This window comes from Xyrauchen texanus, chromosome 22, assembly GCF_025860055.1.
Source record: "Xyrauchen texanus isolate HMW12.3.18 chromosome 22, RBS_HiC_50CHRs, whole genome shotgun sequence".
Lineage (NCBI taxonomy): Eukaryota > Metazoa > Chordata > Actinopteri > Cypriniformes > Catostomidae > Xyrauchen > Xyrauchen texanus.
The window spans coordinates 5,569,490-5,577,871 of record NC_068297.1 but is presented as its reverse complement, the minus strand read 5'-3'; the positions used below and the strand labels follow the sequence as shown (position 1 = coordinate 5,577,871).

At 35.9% G+C, this 8,382-nt stretch overlaps 1 non-coding gene across 1 annotated transcript; it reads right to left on the bottom strand.

Moving 5' to 3' along the window:
* Positions 1-4,427: 4,427 nt before the first annotated feature.
* On the bottom strand, positions 4,428-4,498 carry trnag-gcc (transfer RNA glycine (anticodon GCC)). The gene has a single exon. It is a non-coding gene; the product is annotated as a tRNA-Gly (tRNA).
* Between the last annotated feature and the right edge of the window lie 3,884 nt (positions 4,499-8,382).

Below are 8,382 nucleotides of genomic sequence, written 5' to 3'. Positions count from 1 at the left end.
CATTTTGTGACAGGTGGTGCTTCACCAATGATGGGACAAAGAGGGACTGGCAAATGTACTGTATGTTACTGGCTAATATGTCACATAATGATCTGTGCTGTTTGCTGCAATTACAGTATGCTAGAGAATAACAACTAACAAGATTTTTTCCCCCACATTTTAGAAAATGTGTTTGGTGCAAAACTCAAAAGCATGATGCTAGAATGTTGGTTAGCAGGGCATTGCTAAATGGTTTCAAGGGTTTTGTGATGGTTGCTTGCCCAAAAAGAGCCCGCCGTTAACAATTATATTGTGGTGACTAGATAGGTATCAGGTCTCTCGAATGCAAGTCAATGGGATTTTTTAGCCTGTATTATTATCTGCCAGGTAGACCATATATATTTTTATATCATAAATGACAGTATTTATTTTATTTGAGAATGCAAAAAAATATATATATATATATATTTCATGGTTTATTTTTTCAACATTGTCAGGCATGTCAAAAACTTGCGAAAGTAAGGATGGGGAGTTGGTGAGGCAGGTTGGATTTGGGGCTTATCCTCTGTTTCTTATCCTGACTCCCTTTCTGTTCTCTTCTCTAAAAATAGTGGACACCTCCTAATGTGGAATCCAAGCAGAGGCCTATTCATCTGAGAGCACCTCTAATGATCCCTTGTCATGAGCAGACCTTTGCCATGGTAATGACTGTTCAATTGTTCCTGCTTTTACATGGCTTCTCCATCAGTAGGGCCACTAGTCTTGGTTGGGGTCTTCACCCTGTCCATCTCCTAAAAAAACCCTGATTGATCACAGTGAAGAGGGGCTAGAGAGTTGCCTTTGAAGAGTACACTAATGCTCACACTCATTGTCTTCTCTGAGGGCTCTTGTGTAAAGGCATTTTGGTGCTGTACTGACAAATGAATTGATATTTTTGACGAGTGATTCCCAGCTTGTGCTTATTTTATATCGGTTATTTATTTATTTATTTATTTAGTTTCTTTTGTCTGTCATACTAGACAGGTCATGGGGGAAGGGATTGCTCACCGTATGGGTGTTTCAAATCAATATAACACACTGGTTCTCATTCGATAATTGACATGGGGTTAGACTCTGCTCCATCTAACTCATGTTCCTCTAACCGTTAGAGGAACATGAGTTAGATGGAGCAGAGGGAACAGACCTTATTAGAGTTTAGATTTTTTCTCAATAGCACAAGCTATTTATATATTGTAGCTACCTCGTTTCTTTCACAACCTCTTTATCTATTTTAGCCCATTATGAAAATCTCTTTGTTTCTCTACAGATACTACTTTAGATACATATACTCATTCTTTATTATTACTATTTTCCACATTTTAGAATATTTGTAAAGTCATCAAATCTATGAACTAACACTGCTGAACAATAAAACCAACTAAAGCCAGTTTTACTGGTCTTAATTGGTTTAGGCTGGGTTAGCTGGTCTCCCAGCTTGACCAGAGTACCAGTACCAAAACCCATCCAAAATCAGCAAATAAACCTGATTTTCCAGGCAGGTAAACCAGCTAAGATCAGCAAACCAGTTTAGGCTGGTTTAAGCTGTTTTTTTGTTTGTTGTAAGGAACACTAATAGGCGTATAGGAATTTATATTTGTCTACAAAACTTATGTCAAGCATTTAAGCATTAATCTTCAGATCAAAAGGTTTTTAAAGGAATATTACTGTTTCAATTCAAGTTAAGCTCAATCGACAGCGTTTGTGGCTTAATGTTGATTTCCACAAAAATTATTTAGAAGAATAAATAAATGAATGCCTACAAACCTCATCTATTTAAAGTCATATCGGTTACACTTTACAATAAGTTTCCATTCATTAACATTAGTTAATGCATAAGGAATGCATTATCTAATTATGCTAATCGCGACCCCAAGGAGGTTACCCCATGTGACTCTACCCTCCCTAGCAACAAGGCCAATTTGGTTGCTTAGGAGACCTGGATGGAGTCACTCAGCACGGATTGAGCTTGTATTAAATGCAGAATATTAATTTAAGCATAAACATAAAATCAGTCAAGTGCATCCAAACTTTTGACTGGTAATGTACGTGACTGAAGAGTATTATGTGACCGGAATACCAGTGTTTCTAAAAATGAATGTACAGAAGTAGATAATCCCCCTGAGAAGGACAGGAAGAGATTTACACAGCTGGCCCCATGAACACAACATAAAATCACTGGCCATTTTAAACCAGTTCTCTCTCTCTCTCTCTCTCTCTCTCTCTCTCTGCAGTATGCATAACAGTATAGTAAACCTTCCCTTTAGAAGAACAAGCCAATGGAACTGGAACGGTGCTACTTTCTGCAATGGGGTGGCTCATGTACAGTATATTAGTTCACTCCTTAATCAAATATAAAGATTTATGGTCTCATTAGATGTTGATTTTAAAAAGAGATATGTAAAATCAAAGTACTGTGTAGTAAGTACTGACAAACACATTAACGAATGTGTATTGAGGAAGCCTTTTAACTCAACAGAGCTTTAACAGGGTGGGGTTCAAACCCATGTGGATATTTATCCATTGCATGTAAAATTCAACACCTTAACCACTCAGCTGTCCTGGTCAGTTAGAGACAATTGTGACTTTTCTAATCACACCACATCCTGTGCAAATTAGCTTGCCTTCTCTACCTTTGAAAAGTTAAATCAACTGGAGAAGAGTTTTTGGTAGAATAGAGATCCCTGTTTTGTATTATCCCACTAAAAGCTTACATTATTCTTTCCAGGACTGGGGTTTGAACCAACACGGTCATGTGTCTGTTGGATCTTAATTCCAATGCCTTGACCACTCAGCCTCCATTATTTCAAGTCACTCTGACTTAGAAACACATTATTAGTTTAACAGACTAAAGTTAAAAAGCTTTCTAATGATGTAATTACTGTTTCTAAATAGTTCAATAATTTAGATGTTAGCGTAGACTTTCCTTTAAAGTCTAAGCCAACTTTACTTTACTGCTTAAACTCAAAATGTGTTCTTGGATAAAAGTGACTGAAAATGATTGAGCAGGCCACAGATGTTCTGATGTTTAAATTCGAATGATTTGCTCATTGTGTACTGCCTGATTTACAGCTTAATCGACAGGTTTCTTCCTCTGTCCTGTTCAGTTTTAGCACCCCATTCCTCCTGCAGTGGGGCAGAAGTGTTTACTGCCTGCTCCAGGTGCTGTTACGAGGGCCCGGGCCGGGCAGAGAGGGGAGAGCGAGGGGCCACCCTGGATTGCATAAACAAACAGACCACAGGGAGCATACTGTTTTGATAATGTCCATGATTAGCTCAGGTGCTGGGTTATGACCCTGCCAGACCCACAAGCCTGCATGTGTTTTCCTTCATTTCCAACAAGGAAAAGCTGCAGCTGCTTTTACAGGGCCTGTTTCTCCAACACAACAATTTCAACTAGAAGATGCTGACAGGGTAGATGGAAAAATAAGTATCTAAAAGGGATATATCACCTTGAAAAGGAAATTATGTCATCATTTACACATCCTCCTGTTTTTCCAAACCTGTGTAACTTTCTGTCATCGAACACAAAGGGAGATTTTAAGGGAATGTTAGTCTCAGTCACCATTCACTTTCATTGCATCTTGTATCTATACAATGAAAGTGAACGGTGTCTTACTGCATAGCATCTCTGTAAAGAAGTCAATGGAAAGGAGGAGGCGAGAACCGGCTTTTCAATATAAATAATAGTTTAATATAAAACTTATACAGAAGACAAACACACACATAACGGACATGTCCGTAAACTATCTCTCTCTCCCGCACCATCCTCCGCAGTCGGCCTTTATCCCTCTCGGAGGCTTGATTAGCCTGATAAGGGACCGGGTGTGTATTATCACCACCCGGCCCCGCCTCCACTGTCACAATCTCCTTCTGTGTTCCTGTGTAACAGGTTTGGAACAACATAAGGGTGAGTAAATTGTGATTATTTTTTTGGGTGATTCTTTAAGGCTATATAACATCTGATTTACTCTTTAGGGTAGATTTCTGAATCATTACTGTAATTAACACTATTTTGCTTCGGCCTGTGCAATTAAACATTTAGACAAAGCATGTCAGAACTACAGTACAGTCCAAACTACAGTACAGTCCAAACTGAATTGATTACCATGTTGTTTCTTTGTTGATGATTCAAGAAGAATCCTCAAGAATCCTTTATTTTGGTCACACATTATACACACAGTTTTTTTGCATATATACAGTGAAATGTATTAGTTTTCACATATCCCAGCTAAGCTGGGGTCAGAGTGCAGGGTCAGCCATGATACGGCGCCCCTGGAGCAGATAGGGTTAAGGGCCTTGCTCAAGGGCCCAACAGTGGCATCTTGGTGGTGCTGGGGCTTGAACCCCCAACCTTCTGGTCAGTAACCCTGAGCCTCAACCACTGAGCCACCACTGCCCTAAGATGTTGCTGCATTGGCCGGGAATCGAACCCGGGCCTCCCGCGTGGCAGGCGAGAATTCTACCACTGAACCACCAATGCAACCACTTTTACCCATCAACAAGTATTTTCTATTTAAAACTTAGGAGTGGGGTTCAAACCCATGAGGACATGAGTCCATTGGATCTTAAGTCCAATGCCTTGACCACACTTATCCATCTTGGATACCGTAAAATAAACAACCGCATCAATTGCACTCAAACATGTCTGAAAATACACATTATCAAACAAAACAAAAAAACTTGTGTCTTGTTATCCTTAATCAATGTCATAAGGATATCTAGGAGCAAATGAGTTTGAATCTTGGAGGAAGTCAGCTTATCTAAGGGCACGTCTGTCTGCTTATCATGACCCTGAATTCCAGCAGCTCTTTAGAGAATTTGAGAAGTACTGCAGTTATTCTGCTGAATGTCTCTTGTGAGTTTTTGTGTTTCCCTTTCAGTTTCAAACCAATTAAATTCAAAGTGCTAGAAAAAATAAATATACAAGTAAAATAATCTACTACTAAATAAATCATTGTACTATATAGGGGTCAATGACAAAAAATATTTTTAATACATTAAAAAAACATTTATTTATTAGGAAAAAATAAATAAATTAATGACTTTAAAATTGTGGTGTAGCCATCAACTAGAAGGTTTTTGAATACTTAATTGAATACTTACATGTGATTTCTTTCTTTCTTTTTAAACATATAAATAATTTTAAAGTAAATAATATATCAAATGAATATATAATAGATATATAAAGTAATGTGAATGGCACAGAATGGCTACATGCATGTTGGTAACACGAGAGTTTTTCAAATATTAATAATATCGAGTGAAACGATTTTGTTTTAAAATATTATTAATATTAGACATTTTTATTTTGATTATTTATTATATTTTACAATGCCAACATTTTTTTTTTCAAGAATAACAACTTTCAATGACACTTTTATTTTATTTTTTATTTTATTTGACTGTCTCTGGATGGGTGATGCTTAAAGCCTCAGAAAAAATATCAAAAAGTCTTGGTCTTAAAATTCACCATAGTAGAGTCAGGAAGTAATTATTCATGAGAATTGCATTTTCTATGTAATTTTGAATAAATTAGTAGATCCAAACAAAAAATGGTCACTTGATTGGCCCATAAACAAAAAGGTCAATGGTCATAGTAGCGCTCTTTCTCCCATTACCTCCCAATTTCTGCATTCTGACCCTGATTTTATATTCTCATAAACCTATACATCTGCCTTAAATAAAGTTTAGTGACAATTAGACAATTTAGCTAGTGATTTTGATGCAATACATAATGTGTAAACACATAAAAATCACTAAAAATCTTTTCTTTCTCTTTTTGGAATCATGGCTTAGCCATCAATGCACATGCTTCAACATAATAAGATATAGTGCTCATGTGGGCGATCAAAATTTCACAATCCAGTTCCCCCCATCATGTCCTGTCAACTCTCGATTATCTGTATCAACAAAAAGGCAAAACGACATAAAAAAAAAAAAAAGCCAAATATTAATTTAAATATGCAGTGCATCATATGTTACATGTCATATACTCAGGTACTGAAGGACATATGGTCCAAAGAAACTACTGCATGATATGTGTCCTTGCTGATGTATCTCGAATGGAATGAAAGCCAGATCTCAGTATCTTTTTTTAAGTTTGGCAGGGTTCATAAATCAACCAAAAGCCTTTTCATTTACTCATCTTTATAGCTCTCCTCCAAACAGCCATGAACAACAGTGTTTTCTGGAATGTATCAATTCATTGATTGAATGTACTTAAAAGAAAGCTCTTTCATTATTGTCATAGCAGTATATCTGTCAAAAGCTCTGGTCATAAACATAAACCATACCCACAAAAAGATCTTAGCACTTGATTATCAGCAGTTGACTCATGGTACAGCTTTTATTCTATTGTGCTGTCACACTGATGAATGTTTCTCATTCCATTGCATTGCATTTACGTGATAATACATGTGAACCGTTTTTATCAGTCGACTGCAATTGCATTTCTATAAGCTGTATAGTTAACCAAAGCATTGCAAGATTTTGGCATCCCAGCGAACATATTTATGTTCTAAAAAGTTTTCCAAACATTCCATTTCTTTACAGGTATATTCAAATGTCCAGTTGTAATGTGAGTAGAAAATTATTTAATATCTTGGAAGTCATGCCTGAAAACATTCTATCTATATACCATCTATTCTGATACAGTATGTAATGTTCAATAATGAGTTATGTTACTGAATGTATATACAATGCTGCTCATCAAGGTTATACCGTCCACACTATTTGAACGTTGGAAATAAATATATTGTATAAATATATATATATATACATATATGTTGTAGAAACTTGAAAACGGATGTAGCACTCAAAATATTGCAATCAAATTAAAAAAAATATTGTCTTAAGGAATGTTCCTGACCCAATTCAAGATATGCTCAATCAACAGCATTTGTGTTATAATGCTGATTACCACCAAAAACTTTTTTGACCCTCATTTATTTAAAGAAAAGCAATATAAGAAAATTGGGGGCAGTCCATAACCACTAAAATGCATGTAGTCATAACAAGTACTATAACAAGTATAGTCATAACACGTCAACATTATATGTGTTAACATTTCTAATTTTATCACAAAAATATGTGAAGATATGTATAGTTTAGGACTCATGGCTATAGTTTTGAATCGGTGTTTATTTTAATGTTTATGCACAAACCCTTATTCACTTTCATTGTCAGTGCTTTCAAAGGATTGTTCAACCAAAAATGAATATTATCTCATGATTTACTCACCCTCCTGGCATCTTAGATGTGAATGACTTGCTTTCTACTTCAGAACACAAATTAAGATTTTTAGAACAATATCACAGCTCTGCAGGTCCATACGGTGCAATTGAATGGGTGCCAAAACTTTGAAGCTCCAAAATCACCATTAAGGGAGCATAAAGGTAATCCATATGACTCCAGTGATTTAATCCATGTGTTCAGACATGATATGATAGGTGTGGGGTTAGAAACAGATTGATATTTAAGTCATTTGTTATCATAAATTCTCCTCCCTGCCCAGTAGGGGGCGATATGCATGAAGATTGTGAATCACCAAAAACAGAAGAAGGAGAAATTGAAAGTGATAGTGAAGGAAAAAGGACTTAAATATGAATCTGTTTCTCACCCACACCTGTCATATCACTTCAGAAGATATGGATTTACCACCAGAGTCGTCTGGAGTACTTTTATGTTGCTCTTATGTTGACTTTGGAGCTTAAAAATTTTGGCATCCATTCACTTGCGTTGTATGGACCTACAGAGCTGAGAAATTCTTCTAAAAATGTTTGTTTTTGTTCAGCAGAAGAAAGAAAGTCATTCACATCTGGGATGGCATGAGGGTGTGTAAATGATGACAGAATATTCATTCTGGGGTGAACTAATCCTTTAATGTATCTAAAGGGTAACCAAATGTAAATGAGAAATACATTTTTGTGGTACGCAACATTATGCCACAAATGCTGTTGTTGTGCTTAACTTGTTTTTAACCTGTTACATTCCTTTAAAGGATTTTCAAACAATCATATAATAAGAATTTTTCTTCTAACATTATAATTAAACAATAACACAAAAATGACATTCCATTACAATTATTTTGTTATTAATACTTATACAACCATCAAAAAAAGAGCAAATTTGTATCGCTGTAACAAATACAACTAGATTTATTTTAGATGTAAGTGTATGTTTTTTGTTTTTTCACCTGTTTTTTTATCCACTAAGCAAACAAATATATGTCCGATGGCCTAGAAATATAATAACAGGCCTCTCCTCAAAAAGTCAAATGATTTGAGGTCAGATTCATCACAAATGATTCAGGATGTGCTGTGTAAGCACTACTAAATTATGATGTGATGGTGAGCCAAGGAGCTG